A 23,693-nucleotide genomic window follows, 5' to 3' on the forward strand; every position below is an offset into this window, starting at 1 on the left:
CATTGCTTTTTTTTGCTTTTGCTTTTGTCGCTGTCGTTTGGAATTTTGATTATAAATTTGTTAAAAAAATTATCCTGTTTGATTTGACGTTAAATTATTGATTTAAAATTATATTTCTTTCTTTGACCATCATAGTTTAGAATTGTTTATTCAAAGGTTTGCATGGTTCCTTCGGTAAAGATAAGCTTTTTGTACTATTGGACTTTTTAGTCCTTGACAGTGTGTAAAAACATGAAACAACTCTCAAGGCAATTGATTTAATTATGACATTCTTTTCATTAAAAAATTCCAAAGAGTAGTGAATGTAATAAGTAATGTTGACTATGTTACTTCTATTTTGATGGAAAAGAAATAGGCAATTATACTTGTATATGATTGTGTATGTTAATACAAATATACATTAGAGAATATAACTTTCCTGCACCACTAGCAATGATTATTTTCCAGTATTCTTGTAATTGAAAGTTTATTAATTTGTCATTGGAATGTTTTGAATGTAGAATTGGGTACTTGATAGCAATTCTGTATTTCTAAATGTGGCATTCCCAGACTAGGATTATACTGATTGTGTTTAGCAAGGTATGATATACAAATAAATATATTGTTGCATAACGGTATATTCAAGTTTTATGAAATGTATAAAATGACAAAATTCTGACGTGTACCTGATGGTTCATTTCCTATACCTTTCACAGTGCAATATTAAATTAATTTTAATAATTATGAATGTCGATGTGTTTGTCACTAGCGATTATGGTCCTATATATTATTGAATTTAAAAATTTGTCAAAAATATTTTTCCATTGTTAACATTGTATGGAGATGATACTTTAATGAATTTATTAAGCATACCTTTATCGAAATGATTGATATGAAAAAAAATGTTATATTTTAAATTTCTATTTGTCACTTGCTGCTATGATTTTATATGTTATAGAATTAAAAGTGTTCTTCTAAATTTATTCACATTGCTAAATTTGAAGAATTTATTTTATATCGTTAGTATTTTCAATGATTTATGACATAACTCTCATTTTGCATGAAAAGATATTTTAATAGGATTTTCAGGAGAGAATACATGACCATTGTGATAAAGGAAAAATGGAGTAGAGAGAGAATGAGAGGGTGGGGGACGAGAGTGATATGTAACTCGAAATTTGTTCGCTTTATTTTGACAATTTTTTTTGGGGGGTAGCAATTAGTCATAATTTACCAATTCTTGTTGCCTTTGACAAGTTAGGTCCACATTTAGTTGAGTACAATTTTCGAGGTATTAGTCTCAAAGAATAATGTTGAATTACTAACTCGGCCTTAACAAAGAATTAATACACAACATTTAAGAGACATTCAATCGGGATTTCATTTTATGAAGGGGGTAGGGAGGTTAATAAACTTAACAAAAGTTTATAATGTTGAATTTTCAATTTCCAAACGGAATCAGAGCACACAAAGGGTATATAATTAAACTCTTTATAAATTAACAAAGACAAAAGACAATTCGACTACATTGTAGTCACATTTTTCATGACCTGTTATACAAAGCTTTCGTATTTCAGTGTTCATCTATCAAAAATGAATATGATATTGAAATAAAATAGGCCTAAGAATTTAAAACGTGTGTCTATTGGGCTTCCCTTTTATTACGTGAAAAAAAGAAAACAGTTTTAGAAGTGATTTTTTGTACTTATTAGCGGAAGCTGCAGGCCCTATTAATCTCACGTTTAGGATTAATTTTGTTTGCAATAGCAAATAAAGAGTTTGTGTATATCTAAAACATAAGTATGGAATTGCATCCACTAGGCTATACGTGGGACTAAGGCGGAACCTCTTCCCGTCACTTCGTAAAAACAAAATTGAAGCGCGTCCTTGAATTTCGGGTTTTCACGAAGTGACGGTTATGCGCGCGGAGCACTATCCGTCACTTCGTGAAAATAAATCTAAGCGTGTCCCGTAATATTTTTTTTTCACGAAAATATGGTTCTGTTTATAGCTCATTATCTTCTTAAATACTAAAGGAAAATGCAAATGATTGGAATCGAAGATTGTCTAGAATATGCCCTCTACGAAAATATGATATTTTTTCACCCTGCATACATTAAAGAGGTTGAGATTGAGGTCTAAACCTTTGCAAGCGATTTACTCAAAACTGGCTTTTAAAAAGTTGCGCGCACATCCGTCACTTCGTGAAAACAGGGACGAATTGTCGCCAGAGCAAATGTCATGGAATCTTTCTCAATCTGCCTTAAAAAAATTGCCTCCGAAGAAGATTCTGCTAGGATCGAAAGCTTAGGCCCCTTTTGACTCTCTTAAAAATCATCATAACGAATTTCAGAGATAAAGAATCGATGGTTGCGTATACAAAAGGAAGGAGCCCCCCCCCCGGGGGGGGGGGCCACTTACATTGACGAGTGGATACCATGCGCGAAAAACACGTAAAAAGGATGTCTTTTTCACGATAGGGCACGTTACGTACGTAACGTGATAAGGGTGTCAAAAACACAAAAATCATGAAAAAAGGGTATAAATTTCGCTAGGAAAATTACGAGTTTAGGGTCGAATTCGCCGGGATGATAAAACAAAATTAAAATGTTTTATAAAGGATGTCCTTTTTGCCCCGCGGTGTTTAGAGTCCGATTTGCGCGAGGTGTTGAAGGTGGGGTCGTACTAAACCAAATAAGGTAAAGCCGACGACGAAGGACCCGCGTAACAATAAAACATTCCTGTACTTGATTAAGGGGTTCATTTCAGGAAATATTTGCCAAGAGTATCGTTTTGTTTCCAATACTTCACACGCCAATACTTGTTAAGGGGTGCATTTTCAGAATATAGAAATTACGTGTTTAGGGTGCTTTTCGAGACCCCATGGTCGCGCATGGTATCCACTCGTGAACTTCAAGTGGAAGTGGCCCCCCCCCCCCGGGAGCCCCCCCACTCTTTTCCAAACCGTGTACAAAAACGTTATTTAATGGTCAGACCCCCCCAGCCCACATTCAATTCAATTTGTTTTATTCGATTTTCAACAAAACAAAGTAAAGTTGTCAAAAATAATCACAATGACATTTGCAAATGAAACTTCTATTATTGAGGCATGTACAATATATGATATTTTGTTCATAAATAAAACAAAATAAAATATTATTAGCAAATTATCATTAACATTATAAATGGAGAGATCCAATAAAAAGCAAAAGCTTGTAGTGCGTCGACCCCACAGAGATATATAGCCTAATTACATCTCTATGGTCGACCCCCGGCCAATTGTTGTATAATTGATAATTGCCATAATTCCCTACGAAGACAGGAAGCATTCCGAATTTCAACACCAAGGCCAACACCGGCGCCGGACAAGCATCGCTCCGATCCAGGCCCTAGCCCCCTACCCTGTGATTACAACAGAATCCGATTTCTTCGTCCTGTACCAGGTACAGTACGGTAATTATTCATATCAAATGTCAGATCAGAGAAATACTTTCCATTGTAATACGACAACGGCCATTGTGGTAGGCTGTTATTGTTTGATATTAACCTATAACTTTAGTCCATATAGAGAACTTGATTTTAAGGCAAATCGGAGGCAAATGCTATGTTTTGACTCGTGCTTTTTTCATACAGGAGTGCCCGTCATGATGATACACAGGTGCGGCAGTCTGGTCCTGTCTCGCCCTGAATGGTCGGGGATGAATGCTGCTGGTTTCCGCCTCGGGGGTTCTGCTACACTGGCAGTGGGAGTGCAAGGTCCCGCAAAGGTGGGAGTGCAAGGTCCCGCAAAGATGGAAAAGCGACCATTTCCACCAATATTTGTAGGACCAGGCAATGGAACAGAATAGAGGTATCTCTTCTATTTTTTTTAAATTGATTTTTTTCCCAAATTACCTGATCATGATCATGACCTCATTTCATTGTTTATACGAGGGGTGGTATTCTGAAAACGTTCTTATCTTTTATCTTATCTCATTGAGATAAGACGCTTAAATCATTGCTAATCGGTATTCTGAAAATCTTCTTAAAGGGGAAGTTCACCATGACAACAAGTTTATTGTAAAAATAGCAGAAAAAATTAAAAAAGATATTGCCGAAGGTTTGAGAAAAATTCATCAAATAATTAAAAAGTTATTAGAATTTCAATTATTTGATTTGTGACGTCATATCCCGGTGGGGTCACTCAGCCGCAGAGGAGGACACGTATGACCGTTACCACAAATGCCAGTGACCCCCTATTGCAGTCAATTTCAAGGAAATTTTGTGAAATTTACCCCCTATTTTCACGCAAAACAAGGACAAAATTGCAGTAAAATGGTACATGTACCTTGAAACACCCCTAATTATAAGATTGTAAGGACACTTTTGCCCATTTCGCAAATTTACCCCTATTTACCGTATTTCAAGGACAGGGCATTTAACACCCTTTCCTCATTAGAGGAAATTGCAACACAGACGTCAGAGTGCTCAAGATGACCAAGAGCCAGGTCATACAATAATCCAAAAGAACTTTAAAAAATAAGAAAAGTAGAATTCTTTGTAAAAATAAATGTAGAGTTGTCCATATAAAGATACAGAGCATGATGCGCGTGCCCTCTGCGGCTGGTGACTCGGCGACGGATTTTACTTCCCGTAATCGTTCTCCCCTTTTTCCTGACCCCTGTTTCCATCAGATCGAGGACGGTGAGCACCCCTATTTTCACTACTTCGAGGAGTGTTCTGTCCGCGGACGTTCCTTGAAATTGACCCCTTTTCCCGCGATTTTGGTAACGGTCATGCGGTCCCCAAGTCATATTGAGTGACCCCACCGGGCGTCATATGCGAGCAGCATTCCTACATAGTGAATGGTAAAAGTCAATGAAGGAAGGAATAAAATATGTAAAAAGTGGAGGATGATAGAAAAAAAGATAGAAAGAGTAAATGAAAGAAAGTAAGCAAAAAGAAATTAAAAAGGAATTAAAAAATTAAAAGAAAGAAAAAAAGAAGATTTTGCTAGGATCGAAAGCTTAGGCCCCTTTTGACTCTCTAATTTACTCCATTGGCTCTTTTTTTTTTAGATAAGCAGTTTTCAGCAGCTTCTTTTTGCCTTTAAAAAAAGAAAATGCCACAAAGAAATAAAGAGAGGGAGAGAAAGGAAGAGAGAAAAGATGAAACAATAAAGACTAAAAGATAAAGAGAAAGAATGAAAAGGGAAAATAAAAAGGCAGGAAGAATGAATTAAAAAAATAATAAAACAAAGAAAAATTAATGGAAAGAATAATTAAAGAAGAAGATTTTAAAAAATGAATAGAAGAAAGAAAGTAAAGAAAGAGTAAATAAAGAACTAACGAAAAAAAAATAGAACAGAAGTAAGTACAAGTGTCAAAAAGCAGAAATAAAACAAATGAAAGAAAGAACAAACGAACAAGCGCAAAAACCCCCAAAAATATAAAAAGAAAAAAATGATAAAAAAATAAGGAAATTTTTTTTTTGAATTAAGGGAAGGAAGAAAGAAACAATAAAGGAAAAAATGAAAGAAAGAAAGGCAGACAGATAGAAAGGAAGAAAAAGAGAAAATAATTAAAATAAAGGGTGAAAGAAAGAAAAAAACAGTTTGTAAATCAGTTTAAAGTTTTGTGCTTTTTGTGAATCATGTGATGAATGATGATATGAGAATATGTATATGTTCACCAAGTTAAAGGTCAAAGAGGATATTCTCTGTACAAATTTAATGTTTTGCTTTTGCTATTATGTTTTTATCAAGGCATTGGTTTGTTAATTATTTCTCTTTTTTGTTTCTTTGTGGATTTCTATTCTTTCTTTCTCTCTTCATTTCTCTCTCACCTTTTCCTTGCTGACTCTATCATCATGTACTAGCTCTTTGAAGTTGGAGGAGAAAACTTTGTAGAAAAGAGGGGGAAGCGCTCCTCACCTTCACCCCTCCCCCAGATACAGTGGTGACACTCACTGGCTCCAATGCCATGCATGGTGAAGCTATGTCTCACATCTCAAACTATGGCCCGATCTTATTCCTGGATGTCAAGAACGAAGACATCCTCAAAAGACTAGAAGCAATGAAGGTAAATCGCATTGTTGGGCAAGAGGCCGGTGTCTCAATGACGGAGATCCTGGCATACAGGCAACAGTTCTATGAGAAATCTTACAGTGCGCGCATCGTCTGCGAGGCTAACGAAGCACAAGAGAGCATCGCTGGAAAGATTGTTGAAGCTGCTGCTTGATTAAAGAACAACAGCCCGTACATTTCAATGAGGAATTGTGGAAAGAGTTCGGGAAAAGATTTTCTGAGTGCAGTTCTTCAGGGTTTTGCAGAGGACGGTGGCCTGTTTATTCCTTCAGGACCGCTTCCAAAGATGACCTTGAAGCAGTGGGAACGTCTTGTCCCGTGCACCTACCAACAAAGAGCTCAGCGTATCCTGGAGCAATGGATTCACCCTGCTGACCTCCTCCCCTCCATACTGAATGGAATGATCCAAAAAGCTTACACGACAGATGCTTTCCAGTCTGAGGATGTGGTACCGGTCACTCATCTAGAGGGAAACCAACATCTGGTTGAGGTCTTCCATGGACCGACTGCATCTTTCAAGGTTGCTCCTTTACAACTCATGCCTCATTTCTTCCGAGAAGCAGTTAGTCAGAAAGGAGATGCAAAGTAAGAAAATTGCTTTTAATTAAAGAGATGTACATGTTCGTATTGATAAAGTATGCCAGAAAGACTGCAAATAATAATAACAGTAATAATGGTCAGTCTTTGTATGGTGCATAACACAACAAATAAGTCTCTATGCACTTGAGAAAACAAAGGAGAGGAAGAGAAGTGTTGATGAGTTCATTTTGTTGAGGAAGTCTGTGCAAATTGGGAAGTTCCATTGGTTAATGGTCATTGGCTAAAATAGCAGTAGGCCTATGTCATGCAAATAAAACGATAACATAGGTAGATAAGGGGCAATTCCATAAAATGATCAACCTTTTTGTACGTCCAACCCCCACTTTTCTCAAGTTTTACCTTACTTTATAAATTTTACCAAGTCATAGTCCTTTCGGAGCATTACAGAGTCTCATAAGAACCAGAAATCAGAGACAGAAAATTTCATGAAGGTCCCACATTTAGGGGGTCGGATGTACATATTTTATAAAGAAGTATAGCTGTGAAAACGAGGTATCCGTAAATACAGTATTTTCTCAAGCTAATTTATTTAAGATATGCAGATGTTGTTAATATATAATGTTTTTGTTTATTTTCAACACTTTTTTTAAATTGCTAATTATATTTTTATCATTATCGATTTTAGATATAGCCATATTATTAAAGATGTCAAGAAAATGAGAAAAACCTCTGGTTCTCACAGCAGCACTTCATAGTCCAGTCTGTATAGTAATTTTTAACACCACAAATAGCTGTGAGAAACACCCCAATATATCTGGTGGAACGTGGCTGTATCTGTACAAATTATATTGGAATTGCAGATTCAGTAATGGACTATATGTAAATGGATACTGCATTTGACTTTATAAATTCAAATCCCCTGGATCTCTTGGTATGACTTTGACTAGGATTGACAAACTTTTATTTTCTTTGGTAAAAAAAAACACTGGACAATAAAGTGGAATGAATCTTGCAAATAACATTTTAAATTATCAGTTCTTAATTGTCAGTTGATAGTCGTTGGTAAATTGTTCTCATTGTTTAATTCTGTTAAACTCCATTCAGTTACAAGAAGTCAACAGTTTCAGTTATGCGATGGGAGTATTTTGATTGATATTCAAGGTGATCATGGTGGTCTTTAGTGAAGTTAATAATTCCTTATGTTTATAGTGCCCAGTGGCGATGCTGATGTTTGTTCACTCTCTTTCTGCATTTCAGTAATCAATGGTGATGATGATGTATCTGTGATGGTGTTCTATCCCGAAGAGAGCGTTTGTCCAGTCCAGAAGTCTCTTATGACTGCTCTCACTAGTCCTAATGTCAGAGTCATAGGTAATATGCAAATGGAGATGAATTATTTTAGATAAGAGAGCTAACTAGCTTGCAGCGTATACCACCAAAAAAAGAAAAATTACAATTACTCTTGGGATATAAAAAAAACTTTCAGTGCTATTTCTCAGGTTTTATTGTGCATACCGGTATCACTCTTCGGCAATCCTGCCTGATGTTGTGTTTAGTCACTAAAAGATAAATAAAGTATAAGATGAGTAATACCCGATGAAAATATATCAGGGGTGTGAGAGTTCAGATTTTTATCTCATTTCAGATTTTTTTGTTATGATTTTCAGCTTATATTTGGCTTTCCTCTGTACAAAAGGTATGGGAGCTCTTTCTATTTCAGACTTTTTCAATACTCTTCAGCTTTTTTCAGATCTTTTTATTTGTGACCACTCACAGCCCCTGTATATGTCCTTTAACTCTCAACAGAGGCTGGCTTTTACCTGTATTGTTGCTGGGGGTGTGGTTAAATTAACCCCATCTTGGCTGTGTATGTCACCTGTGGCTCATCTACCAAATTATAAATAAAAAATAGAATATCAAGATGTGTGAGACATGATAAAAGTAAAAAAGTCTGTGAGTGGTGCTCTAAATATTTTATTTGGCAGAATGGTCACAGAAAATATTAGGGGGGTCCCTTGAATGGCTCAATGGTTGAAGTTTATGAAGGTCCTTTTTTTTCTATGTGTAACCCAATGCTGTTGAAGTCAAAATTATCTGATTATAGCATAGCCATAATCAGATACATCAATAATCAAAGCTTAAGGGAAGGATAATGACTTACTGTAAAAATTTTAATGGAAGTACTTCATACTTTGTAGTTTATAACCCCTTGTTTGACTTCATTAAATTTTGTATGCCGTGGTTTCAATTTTAATATACATCCATACTTAATAGGAGAGTGTAAAATAATACATTTGGATGAAATTCCTAAACTTATTTACTCCATATTTTTAGTTTTGATGGGTAATACCATTTAACGATTCTCTGTAGAAACTTACTGATTGTCTTGGCTTGCCCTAAAAGTATTAAAATTTAAGGCCTGGGTATAGTGAGCATGTATCCCATTTACTGCAGGAACCTTTTACCCCAGGCGAGCATTTCGTGAAAGGACTTGCCAGATGTTTTATCCTACTAGTCCTGTTTTAATGGCAGTTACCATAGTAACAGTGCTTCTCAGCCAATCAAATCAAGGAAAGTTGTCAGATCTGACGGCTTATCGGACAATTAATACTGATGAAATGTTCCCCTGTATATTAAACCTTTAGGTATTAAAGAATTAAAACTCAGTTCAGTTCAATTCCTTTGGCATCTCAGTATAAAGATGATATACAATGTGTAAAAAAATTAAATGTACTATAAAAAAATGGGAACCACCCAAAAAATAGTGTGTAAAAAATTGTAAGTAGTTTAAAGGGGAATGAAACCTTTGGAACAATTAGGCTTGTGTAGAAACAGAAAAATCAAAGAATAAGAATAAAGAAAGTTTGAGAAAAATCGGACAAATAGTGAGAGAGTTATGAGCATTTGAATATTGCAATCACTAATGCTATGGAGATCCTCACATTGGCAATGGGACAAGGATGTGTGATGTCACTGATGAACAACTTTCCCTTTGGTGGACTGTAAAATACCCTCAAAATGTCTCTTTTTGCTTTTTCTTATGATGAAACAAACTCTTTATCTATGATGTATTCTTAAAAAATATGTATTACATGCCCTCATGTAGACAGAACACATGATTTATGGATAGATGTGATAAAAGAGGCAATTCTAGTGAAATATATACTTAAGTAATGGGGAGAGTTGTTCACAAGTGACATCACACATCTTTGTTGCATTGCCAATTTGCTATCTCCATAGCATTAGTAATCGCAATATTCAAATGCTCATAACTTTCTCATTATTTGTCCGATTTTTCTCAAACTTTCGTTGATCTGTTTCTTTGATTTTTCTGTTTTCACACAAGCTATCTTGTTCCAATGGTTTCATTCTCCTTTAAGGGTAAACTCAAAGGAGGAGGCCAAAAATGGATGAACGTAGTAGATGAACAGAGCAAATTACAAGAGATCGATATTTGGGACAAATAAAAAGATGTTCTTATTTTTTTTTCCATTCATTTGATAAACAGTTGATGGGTATTCCTCTAAGAAGACTGCTGTGTGCTTCCAATGTCAACGATGTCTTGACAGACTTTCTACACACCGGGGTATATGATCTTCGCCAGAGGCCTTTGAGGGTGACCATGTCCCCCGCCATTGATATCTTCAAATCTAGAAAGGTACCTGCAGGTTGATTTTCTTGTATTTAAGCATATTTTTTCTTTCTATATCAAGAGCCATATGTTGTAAATCTATCAATAGCATGTTACTTTGGAGTATATTTGTCAATAAGGCCTACCTACTACTTCTCTGCATTTGTGAGTATGTAGATCATAATTGGCATGTGTGTATGATGATCTCTGAAGGAACAGGAAAATTGTATTTTAGACATAGTCAATATGCAAATGCAGAAGCCTTTTTCATTCATTATTTCTTGTGTATTTCATTGTTTAGATTATAAAATAATTCAAATTTTATTGCTTTAAGGTACCAATATGGCTGGCTACTCACCACTTGTTTGGATAGTTAAGTGCAATTTATAACCAACATTCTTTCTTATATTGTTATAATTACACAAGTTTAGTCCATAGGTTGAATTGAACTTGATTGAGCGTAAGTTAAGAGCGACTTTAAGAATGACTGGTGATCCTTTCTTACATGCTAAACCATCGCCAATGGTACCATTTACCACAAGAAAGGATCACCGGTCATTCTTAAAGGTCAAGTCCACCTCAGAAAAATGTTGATTTGAATAAACAGAGAAAAATCAAACAAGCATTATACTGAAAATTTCATAAAAATCGGATGTAAAATAAGAAAGTTATGACATTATAAAGTTTCGCTTATTTTTCACAAAACATTAATATGCAAAACTCAGTGACATGCAAATGAGACAGTCGATGTCACTCTCTCACTATTTCTTTTGTTTTTATTGTTTGAATTATATAATTTTTCATATTTTACAGATTTGACAATAAGGACCAACTTGATTGAATCATATACTATTAAACAATACTAATTGAATATGTTCAGGGAGGAATTGATCGTTTCACAGACAACAGTGAGAAAATTGGAATATTTCATACAATAAAATAAAAAAGAAATAGTGAGTGAGTGATGTCATCAGTCTCCTCATTTGCATACCGACAAGGATGTGAATATAACTGTTTTGTGAAATTAAGGGAAACTTTGAAATGTCACAACTTTCTTATTATATATCCGATTTTAATGAAATTTTCAGTGTTTTGCTTGTTGGATTTTCTCTTTTTATTCGAATCAACTTTTTTGGGGGGTGAACTTGTCCTTTAAAGTTGCTCTTAACGTACGAACAGCTTTATGAAACGCCCACCTGGTCTGTTGTCAAATTCAGAGGAAAAAGTCATCAAATGGTTTTCAATGTTTGACCAGTTGATAGTAGGATTGAACACGTTTTGTGAATTCAGGGCCCCATGACACAAAGCTTAGCATTCCCCTGATTTTTTTTTTGTGATTGACTACATTGATCATTATGTACAATCAATCATGCAAATCAACTGTGTGATTGCTTGCTGAGTTTTGTGTTACTTTCCCCAGTGTGTCTTCAATATAACAGGAAAGTGACAGTAATACAGGTAAAGCCTGGCACACACTATGCGACTCGTTGTGATCCGAATTTCAAAGAAATTGTAATAAAATTTGATATATACATTCCAACCAATAAAATATCAGCGATCAGAGTTCACAATAGTGGTAAGAATGCTGAAATCAAATTCGGTCCAGTTCAAGCCCTCCTGTAGCAATAAGAGCAAATTCAAATCCAAATCTTAATGAAAAAGATTTATCATCCCGAATACCAATTTTTTAATTGCTGGAAAGTCTCTGAAAAGATTTATCATCCCGAATACCAATTTTTTAATTGCTGGAAAGTCTGCCAATCCGTCATTGTAATGTCTTTGGAATGTCTCCTTTTGTAAAACATGATGTTCTTGCGGGATGCAGCAAGAAATAATTATTGCAGAAGGACAAATGTTGCATGCAACATTAAGGTACAATAGCCCCCTACCTCTTGTATTATTTTCTTGTATCTTGCAAGGATTTTAACAGAACATATATGTTATCTTGCACACAGAGGTATTTATGCGCCATTTTTAACTTCATAATTCTATCTCTGACATCATACGCGCTCAGCGAAAGTTACAAGAATAGATAAAATAATTTTCAGAATACAAAATTTATTGTAACTCTGAAGATACAAGAATATTTCTCTTAAGACACTTTTTAGAATACGGCCACTGGTGGATGTTTCATAAAGCTGTTTGTAAAGTTGCAAAAGACTTCATATATGAATGGAACATGTTCTTAGAGGCTAGGTCAACTACATTGGGTTATATCATTTAGCACAAAGAAAGGGTCACATTTATGTACTTATGTGTCAAGTACATAAAACTTACAACGTATGGAAGGTCAAAATAATGTGATTTTGCCCGTGCATGATACTTGGATACAAAACTCTGCAGTCCAGAATACTGCATCTTAAATTATTTGTTTTAAGTTCAATTTGTTCACACTATATCATATCAGTATTATTTTATTATTCACTCAATAGCTGTCAGTCGCATGTCACACTTTTCAGGATAGAGAACTTCAAATTGCATGGCCACATTCTAAATACAATGAGTATTCATTATGAAATATTTTAATTTGTTCCTGAATATACCAATCTTTATTACTTAGAGATAAAAAAAATTAACTTACATAGAAAAACAAATTAATATTTTGTAGGCCGAAATTGGCGACGCCTCATGGGAAAAAGTTGACATCTGTTGCGCGCGCTAATACTAAAGTGAAAGCATGCGATTATTCAGTGCTGGGCAATGCGGTTCGACTGGATATGCTGTTTACTAGGGTCCAGGAGATGAAATTTGCCTGCATATTTCTTTGCAAAATTTGACCTTTTTGTGTGAATTCTTGCCATATGGTTCTCATGTTTGAAGCATCACAGTCACATTACATTGCACTAGCTCTCTGCGCTGACTGCACGCGATGTTGACTCCGCAGTTTAAAATTTGGCCTGTGTTCACTGCAGCCTATGGCCACCATATTGTGTCATGGTTTCACTGCTATTTGATGACTGCATGGTTTCACAGTGGTTTCACCACAATAGCATGATGGTGATAAGTCCCCGTGGAAACCGATGTAATTGTGTTCGAGTTTACAATGGTTTTTCAACATTATAGGTCTACTGTTTCACAATCTCCATCATACAAAAAACATGTTTTGTTTTATATTTTTTATGTAAGGGACTATAGAAGAAGTAGAAAGTAAAGTATTAGAGGGGAATAATAATATCTAATCTGTCATAATGACCCGGATGCGCCTCGCAGGCAGCTCTTGATTTTGATCCGCTCTGAATTTTTATCGATTTTTAACACTTGTGACAATTGTGACTTAACTTTGTGCTAACTTTTGCCATCAACATTTGTCTTGAATGTAATTTTAATAGTTTTAATTGTATCATAAGATCAATGGTATACAGTATACTGTATTTTATCTACTTACACACTTGAACATTGTATTGTAAAATGTATTCAATGAAATGTATACTTGTATTTTTAGCTTTGTAATTCACATGCAATTCAGTCTGTTAACTGCAATATGTGGAGAATTTTAATAAATACCATTTATCTATCTATGTAATCTGTCAACTTCCTATCCTATCTTTATCTCAATTTGTACAGAGCTCTCCTGAATGCAAGGTTACCATACAGCAAGGATGGCAACGTCACATCACATTGTTCCAGAGGCGACGGATGACAACAGTTACACGAAGTAGTGACAGATGACAGATTACCTGACGGTGCTCTCCCTGTGCTTGTTAATGATCCCTTCCAAGAGAACTTCCAGTATTGCGTTCAAGAGGCAGGGGATGTTTCACAAAGATCTAAGTATGACTTAGAGTCGCACTTAAATACCAAGATGCGTATGGTATGATAATATAGAGTATGATAATATAGAGTATTTCTTAAGCGCCAAATCCACATTGATTATGTGCTCAAGGCACTGAAATATTCTTGGTATATCATTATTACCCCGGCTGTAGCTAAGCGGCCATATAGGCGCTAAAGCATTCAAGGAATAAATCCTACCTGGTACCCATTCACCTCACCTGGGTCGAGTGCAGCACAATGTGGATAAATTTCTTGCCAAAGGAAATTACGCCATTAGTCCGAAGACTAATCCACTGGGCCACAACGCTCCACATTGCATTGGTCAGATCGTGTCATAAGGACGCGCACTACTGCATATCTATCAATAAGATCGCGCGTTGCATATCATGTACGTGTTGCGTTTAAGTGTGACTTAAGTCATACTTAAATCTTTGTGAAACACCTCTCTGGGCCCCATCTTACAAAGAGTTATGATGATCCAATCAATCGTAACTCTATGGAAATCCATCAGTGTCATAGTTTTTTCTACAGGAAATTAACTCCTCCTTCGGAAACAAAGATAATCACACTGAATCTTCAAGAGAACGATGAATGTATGAATATACATCGTATCTAGAAAATATTTTGAACAAATTTGCATTTTAGATGTTGACATTACTGGCCTTCCATAGTTGTGGTTGATTGGACCAATCGTAACTCTTTGTATGATGGGACCTAGAAGATTTGAGATCATGCTATGGAGCTGAAGATCAATAATGCCTGTCGCACACTACGCAATCTTTTTGTGATCCAATTTTGGAAAAAAAGTTGTAATATTGTTCAAGCTTACCTTTAAAACTTACAAATCTTAACATATCAAAATTGAAATTTCAATCAATTATGAGCCTCCTTTGAAGGAATAAAGGCAAATTCAATTCCAAATCGTAGCGATGTCATACAAATCATATCATCGGCTACAATTTGAAGCCAATTACTCTGACCACAAGGTTTGCAGAGAAACAATGTTTTGTTTTCCTGGCATTATTCCAAACTTCTTATAAGATAATTTTACTCTTAAGTTCCATATTTAATGCAAAATTATGGTGTTTTAAAAAATTGGGTTGCAGATGGATTACATAGTGTGCATTGGGCTAAACAGAGCATCAGATATCAAGATTGAGACCAGGGGACCGTTTCATAAAGCTGTTCGTAAGTTAAGAGCGACTTTAAGAACGACTGGTAAACCTTTCTTGCGGTCTAAACCATCGCCAGTGAACATTTTGGTATATACCATTTACCACAAGAAATCAGTCATTCTTAAAGTCACTCTAACTTACGAACAGCTTTATGAAAAACCCACCTGCTTTCATGAAGGCCAAGTCCACTGCAACAAAAAAATAAGTTTTAATAAAAAGACAAAATTAAACAAGGGTAATGCTGAAAATTTCATCGAAATCGGATGTAAAATAAGAAAGTTAGGATATATTAAAGTTTCGCATAATTTCACTTAACAGTTATATGCACCTCCTGGCTGGTATGCAAATGAGGAGACTGATGACATCAACCCTTACTATTTATATTTTATTTTATGATATGAGTATGAAATAGTTTTATTTTCTCATAATATGAAAGAATGTTTGAATTCTCCCGGAACGTGTGGAATTGCCATTGTGGTATTACGTATTAGACCTATTACGATTAGATGAAATGTCTTGTTATTGTCAAATCTGCCAGCATAAATGAAAAATATCATAATTCAATCTAGAAAAAGAAATTGCATATCTCTGGGTTGGGCATATAAGCGGTTTCTTTTTTTTTTTAACATTAAATTCTGAAATGTAATAATTTTCTTATTCGACATCAGTTTTGATGAAATTTTCGATGTGCTAATGTTAATTAAAAAAACATTCTAATCAACTATTTCTTGGGGTTGACTTGCCCTTTTAACCCTAACTTACCAGGGGAGGGGGCATTTACAGCCCCTCAACATTTGTTTGCGATATATCTGCTGTGCAAATTTTTTTACCTTGCCGCTCTCTGACTTTTTACCTTCCAGTCTCGCAAAAGCTTGTGATGCCGGGCACCTAGTTACGAAATTATGCAACATAGCAGAAGGAAATTGCTCAAAAACATATATATAAAAAATCCCTAAAAAATAATGTTGAAGGTTTGAGAAAAATCTGTCAAAGAATTAAATCTTTATTAGAATTTTAATTATTTGATGTGTGACGTCATATGCGAGCAGCTTTCCTACATAGCAAATGGTAAAAAATCAATGAAATGTCATTTTTTCAGAAAAAATATCAATAGACAAATTTCACACCTGATCATGAAAAGAAAACAAACATAAGTAATCAGGAACCATAAAAAAAAATCATGCATTTTATATTACATAACATGGCGCAGCTGCTTGTTTATGTCGTCCCAAACCCAAAATTTAAATTCTAATAATTTTCATAATCTTTTCCAGATTTTCCTCAAACCTTCACCAATATTTTTCATTATTTTTCTGTGTTTTTTTCAACAAACTTTTTGTCAGTGTGAACTTCCTCTTCAAGTTTACCATCTGAAATATACTACACCAGTATGTTTATTGTAACTTGGATAAAGCTGAATAAATAAAAGTAACTTTAAAGAACCTAAAAATCAGGTTTTCTTACAACTTTAGCAACTATTTGGGATCACAAATTAAATCATATAAAAGAAAGCAAATGCTCACATTGCACCAAGTAATATACCCAAAATATTAAGAGCTGGGGATGATTCAACAAAGGAATATTCAAAATAGGGTACAATCACAAATATTACATATATAATATATGTTACTTCAGAGAGTAAAGAGGGAATCATTTGTTCGAAGTTAACTTGGAATTTACTATTTTTACTGAGGGGTGAAAATAGTAGTATTGCCACTCCAAACAAGGACAGATGATTCTCTCTATACTTTCTTAAAGCCTGCATTATTTTATATTATTTTATGTTAACATGTACATTTTCATATGTATTGTAAGACAGTTGTTTAAATGTTGGGGCAGGTCCAAGCTAAATATATTCTTCTATTGGAGATCAAAATTCTGATATATGTAGGATATACATTTGATAAAGCCAACATAGTTTATTTTTTAATCTCTATTTAATTTGGCAAAAATTATTCAAATATTAATTCTGTTGTGATTTACAAATTGTTGAAAGTAACCACCAGACAAAGATATGCATGAAGAGTTTATCAGGCCTGCCAACTACTCCTTTTTAAAAGGAGTTGCTCCTTTTTTGGAAATTTTAATATCCATTATATCATAGGGAAAGAAAATTCTCCTTTTTTTTGTCCATATATTATGTACAGTCATCTATGGGAAATATGCTGTGACTCCTATTTTGTAAATGAATCACTCCTATTTTGTATGTTTACAGGTTGGTAGGCCTGGTTTATCACAGATATACAAAATATCTGTGAATAATTGTGTGTATTGTGAGAAAAAGTACCATTATTGAGTGTATATTTGTAAAGTCACCTTTTTTGTTTCTAGATCAAGAGATGCAGGAGTGCTCAAAACTTTTTTGGATATATATCTAAAACCCTGATAAATTACTTATTGTTTGGAAAAAAGAACAATTACATATATATTTTCTAGGAAATCTTAATTTTAATGACAATGTTTGGGTTCGATAGTTTCTTGATTGAAGACCATATTTTGAAGTCTGGTTAAATTCAAAGTGGTCTAACAATGTTCTAAAATTATGGGAAGTAGGAAATGTTAAAACTTTGTTTGTGATCATCTTATGAACTATGGTGTTTCCTAATGCTCAAATGATAAAAAATATTGTATTTATAATTCCCAGATGATTATTAATATGTGCTGATAAACCAGGTCCTCACCATTTGAGATATGTGTCACATTTTTGTGTCCATAGTTAGACCACAATGTCAGATCAGAATATGCCAAAGTAGTTGAGGGAATTTCTAATTTCAGTTAAACAGAGAACAGTTTATGGTATTACATGCTATTACTATTGATGGTATTTGCAGAAAGTTATATCAGTTACAGTGAACCCATTATGAATTATGCCAATTGTTTTGATACTGTACACACTGTTCAACTCACTCAGTTGTACATGTAACATACCCCCAAAATATGGGTATGCTAAATTCACCCTTATGGGTACGTTGATGAATAATAGCCCAACCTCATAAGTAGCTTCTTTGGGAACAAATGTTTCAATATTATTAGATATCCTGTTATCTCAATTTTTCAGTTAGTATTTGAGTAACAAAAGTATGTATTTGTGAAGCCTGTTTTATAAAGCATTACAACTCTTGGTAATGTTGCCATTATTGTAACTAACATAACAAATATATAATGATTGGCTGTGGAGCTCGGTTACCATGGTAGTTGCAACCTGCACTAATGGAGAATTTACAATGGTTTGAAGTCTTTGTTGATCAGGTCCCTGCACTCACATTTCTGAAAATTTGATTTTCTTAATGAGGGGTATGCTAACCTATTCTGGGTATTATTCATGTATTGATTTATTTTGTATTTATAGGATGTTCGCGATGGGTTTGCTAACTTCCTTTTGGGTAATGTTCATGTAGTGATTTATTTTGCATATCATATCGTCGCACGCACCACGAACCGTCCTCTCTGCGCACTTCGATGCGAAAGTTAGTTTTGCAGAGAATGCATTTAAAAAAGGGTTTTTAAAACCAGCAATAAGTGCATCTACAAGGAGAGCAAATCATTTACCGATGTCTTTGTTTGATAGTTCAGGTTCCAAAGTTTTATCCCGTATCTTTACATTTTCTTGAAGTGAATTATTTACGCCACAGTGGGCATCGTAACAGAGAGGACGGTTCGTGGTGAAATCGCGAGGCGCCATAGCGCACTGTATCTGCACAGAGAGGATGTGTTCATGCTGCGTGCAACGATATGGAATGGTCTGCTAACTTCTGTTGGCTACTGTTCATGTAGTGATATATTTTGTATATATCGTATATGATTTGTTTTTGTAGCTTGTATGTAGCTTGGACCTGCCCTTAGGCTTACAAACATCTGATGTGATGGGTGATATCAAGTGTGGTGTTAAGAGCTGGTTTTGGCGTTGCACCAGCCGCAATTGAGCTGGTTTTTGGACTTGTTATCATTGTTTAGATAATATAATTTGGTGTTGAGATTTAAAAGGTGCTACAAATTTTCTACACCTGAACTCTCATGAAGGAGCATAGCAAATTTGGGAGCGTTTCATCAAAAATTTTCTCCAGAAAATTTGTCAGATCTGAAATATTTCTCGGAAAGGTCCCCAAATTATCCTATCAAAACAATGCCATCACCCAAGACCACTCTTGAAATTGCTCAGATGATATATGTACATGTTTATATCAACAGTGTATAATTCTATGTCCTAATTATCTCTTTGTTAATATATTATTTGAATGGCAGCCCAGAAGATTTATTCAAGTGGAACACACCAGAGCAACTGACCGATTGATCGATGGGATGGACTCTGGCCCTCACAGATATGGATTGCTGCCCGGTCTGAGCTGTGGTCTTCCTTCCAAAATCACTCATTTTATGGCTTCACCACCAAAGGAACTATTTTTCATGATGCACAGTGAGGAGTAGATGATTCCATCATGCTTGATGCACCCCAACTCTAAAGTAAGTGCTTCAATTGTGATTTTAGTTATTTCCTTTGAGTATTTGAGACAATGCATTAAGATTTCTGAGCAGTGCAGTTACCGAGGGTGACAATTACGATCATGGAATAGAATTTTCTCAGTCATTATAACTATTTCACATTCTCTAGCTTTCAGAGCATATTTGGATGGTTGACCTTGGTCTGTGTCATATTCTGATCATAAGTTAGCAGTAGAAATTTGGGTAGAATTTATCGGTTGGCTTTTACATTATAACCAAACAAGTAACTTAGAGGGACGTTTTGCACGTAGGGGCACATGTTAGGATAAAATTTCCTAAAAAAAACGTCCCTCAAATAAATTTTTCATCATTCTTCTGTCTCTCGTGATCATACACATGTTATGCCCCACCAATTCTCTTTTTCATTACCATACCCTCTCTGCATTTTTTTCTTTCATCATTGAATATTTGCTCCATCTGTCAATCTCTCTGTAACTCTTTTCATACCACCCTCCCTCACAGAATCCTCAAGGCCCTTTTCACTATTGTTACCTTGCCTCATCCACCTCTCCCACATTTACTTTGTCTCTCGCTCTCTTCTCCATCTCTTAATCCATGGATTGCAATCTCTCGTCACCTTCCTGTGCTATTCACCCGAGCCCCTAATTAGAAGAGTTTGGCCAATCCAGTTCACATTGGGCACACCATGGTATTTACACACTGTACCTGCCATGATGTGCCTGAAAGCAACTGAGTTGACTGAACTCTGACAAGATGGCTCTGCCACTAACCCTCTCTGTCACTCTCCCCCTCCATGCCTTTTTATCATAAATCCATCATGACTGATCAAATGTTCTATGAAGTCAGGTTTTCATCATTAAGGGAAAAAAAATTGAGTATAAGATACCATCTTGCTCATAATACACACTCTTTTGCAAACATGTTATGATTGTCTTCCTACGAATTCCAACAAAAAAATTCCCTCGGGGATAACTTTAACCAAAACAAAAAACTTGGTCCTTCGCTCATGTCTCAAGCAGGGTAATTTCAATGTTCGGAACTTCATCTTTCAAGTATCCTCATACTCTATAAGGGAGTAGGGAGTGAAGTTGTAAAACTAAGGCATTGGAACGTAAATACTCTCTAATTGCTTATTGTTAGTGTTTAGGGTCGACGCTCAATCTATATGGGCTTGTCTGCCAAAACTAAAGAAAAAAATTCTGGGTAATGCATTAGGCCTTACGAGTATTGAGTGCTCAGAATGAGATTCCCTAATTTGTAAAATTTTGCATCAATTGTACCCAGATCTCTTATTTGTGTAACACTTGGTGAAGCGCTATGTCATATCTTGCCATTTCGCGCAAAGCTTTGAAGACTGGCTCTTCTACAAATTTTCCTCTTTGCCAATGATCAGAACTTGAGCACTATCTGATAGATATTTTCATTGTCAACACCTAGATTGTCTTTGGGGCAATTCTGGGACCACGCTTCCTGGGTCTCACTTTGTCTTCTATTCTTACATCACATTTGCTGTGATGTAGTGGTTCCGACTTTCTTCTTGTAATCTGAGGGTCTTGTGTTTGCAACCCTCTGATGTACTAGTGTCCTTTGGCAAGGCATCAGTTCGCACTTGGTCATTCTCCACCCAGGTGTAAAATGCGTTCCTGGTAGGATGTGAATATCAGTATCATTGGCTACTCATTGCTGGTATACTCCTCGGGGAATGGAGATCCATTTAACCTGTGTAATGCTAAATATTCAGGGAAAAATTGGATGCTGTTCTTGGAGCAGATGAACGTCAGAGCCATTCTGGCCTAATATTTCATGGCTACCATTGTTCTATTGCTTCTTTCAGAATTCCTTGACTCAACGTAACATCTAAATTTCTGCAATGCTAAATATTTTATAACCTTGAATGCTGTTGATGTAGCATGTTGGTCCCACTTTGGCTTGGTATCCACCAATGTGACTCTATAGGAATTGATTCCTGGCTCTTTCAATTCTTGGTATAATCTGTCCCTCTAAGATCCTGCAAGCATGGTATTATTGATTCCAACTGTACCCAGAAAGATCCTGGACTAGAAGTATCTTTGACCATTCAGAGACTACTATTCTTTGGTTCCCGTGGATGATGTGAAAGTCATGGCCTAACACCAACACCTGGACCCGTTTCATTAAGACTCACAACTATTGTAAATTTGCCATTATTGCAAATTCCCTGGAAAACTTTTCTTTTGTGATTGGCTACTGAGCCCTGTTACCATGGTAGTTGCCATAATTGCAAAGTTACTATAGTTGTATCTCCTTTTGAAACTGGCCCCTGCTTTAAGAACGGTTGTTTGTCAAATGTTTTTAAGTTCTATTGATAGGTGATATGTTGTTGGGTATATTTTGCTCTCTTCAGTGTTTAGGGGGCATTTTGCATCATCCCTTTTGATAGAAGGATATGTGTTAAATTTTACCTCACAGTCACTGCCTTTGTTCAGCAGTGGTTTCCATCCTTGCAACGAAATTCCAAAGATGTCATTGATTTCCGTTTTTGACCTCCAGTCTTGCTGGCAGTCTGTGTGCGAGTGTGGTTTCCATCATAAAGACCAGAAGATAGTAGATAATCTTGCTCTACCTGGTGGATGTTTCATATACTTTACAAACGACTGTTGATCCTTTCTCAGGAACAAATCCACACCAGTTAAAATTTTGTGAATAGCATACCTCAAGAAAGGATAACCAGTTGGTCGTAAAGTCGCTCATATCTTACGGACAGCTTTATGAAACACCCACCAGGGATATTACATGTATCTGACATGTAACTTGCTGAGAAAGTCTTTTTTATTAGATTGACAGCTTTTCCATTACTGATGATTGTGTTTGAGGAAATTCAGCTTATTTTCTAGTTGGTAAAATATCCCCTTTCATTCCCTGTATCTTTTTCTGAGTCACTCAGTGTTGTTTTTACATGTTTGGTCTTGGCAGCGCTCAACTGAAAGATATGAGTTGCAGACTTCGGGAAAAAGTTATTTGTTCTGTGAAGGACCACCTTGATGCCATGGAATCAGATTGATCCACCTGTAGGTCTAATGGTTTGTTCTTTGTCAGGTTGGACGTTTATGCTAGGCATCAAGTTGAATCTGCCCATGAAACCTGTATCGACTTGGCTATTCTTGTTGTTGTTCTTAGAGTGTGGGTGCATTGTGGTCTAGTGGTTCTGATGATCACCTTTCAAACAGAGGGTCGCGAGTTCAAACCCTAGCCATGCTGTGTTTTCCTTCAGCAAGAAATTTATCCACACTGTGCTGCACTCGACCCAGGTGAGGTGAATCGGTATTCGGTAGGATAAATGCGCCTCGGAATAGATTGTTTCTAGGTAGATGGCACTATACAAATGCCTATTATTAAGAGTTGGACATTGATGCTAGGCATGAAGTTGAATCTGCCTGTGAAACCTGACCCGCCTCACAGGTTTGTTGTTGCTGTTGTACTTTCAAATGTGTGGTGAATTAGGAACGCTTGCACGTTTTTCATGCTTAGGGTCTTCATTCTTCCAGAAGAAATTTCTGTTAATGAACAGTGTTTCAAGGGTATTGGTGTTCTAGTACCTGACATACCAAGGATGAGTTGCTTTCATGCTGGATTTCCCCATAATGCTTTGCGCAATGTATATGACATGGCACTTCACCGCTTGATACATGTACCATGCTTTATTAATTACTAATGGAATCTGTAGTACCAATGCTCTGGACTAGCCTATGGTGAGAGCTGTATTTATTGTTCCGGTGTTATATTCCTTATTATCTCCTTGAGTTACGGGGTGGGAATGAATCATGCTGTTCCATTGCACGATCATTGGGTTACCCTGCAAAACCAAATGAGTAAATGACCAAGAAGCAAAACCACACCAAAACAAAAGCACAGACACAGTTGCTTGCTCTTTAAAAAAATATATTTTATGAATTTTAATCATCAATCCCATGACAGGGCATCCATTGGAATTCGTAGCGAAATAGAAGAGCAAAAACACAAAAACAAAAATCAATAACAAAAAAAAAATGCTTTTCAAGAACATATCAGTCATGATAGATTTGTGGAGGTA

The 23,693-nt window shown here is 35.7% G+C and overlaps 1 long non-coding RNA gene and 1 pseudogene across 1 annotated transcript; both read left to right on the top strand.

The window, feature by feature from the left end:
- The first annotated feature begins 3,626 nt into the window (after positions 1-3,626).
- On the top strand, positions 3,627-7,091 carry LOC121412111 (annotated as a pseudogene).
- Positions 7,092-7,914: 823 nt separating this feature from the next.
- On the top strand, positions 7,915-13,864 carry LOC121412261. Its single transcript, XR_005969584.1, has 3 exons — positions 7,915-7,954; positions 10,092-10,241; positions 13,779-13,864. It is a non-coding gene; the product is annotated as an uncharacterized LOC121412261 (long non-coding RNA).
- Positions 13,865-23,693: the final 9,829 nt, after the last annotated feature.

Source organism: Lytechinus variegatus, chromosome 3 (assembly GCF_018143015.1).
Source record: "Lytechinus variegatus isolate NC3 chromosome 3, Lvar_3.0, whole genome shotgun sequence".
Lineage (NCBI taxonomy): Eukaryota > Metazoa > Echinodermata > Echinoidea > Temnopleuroida > Toxopneustidae > Lytechinus > Lytechinus variegatus.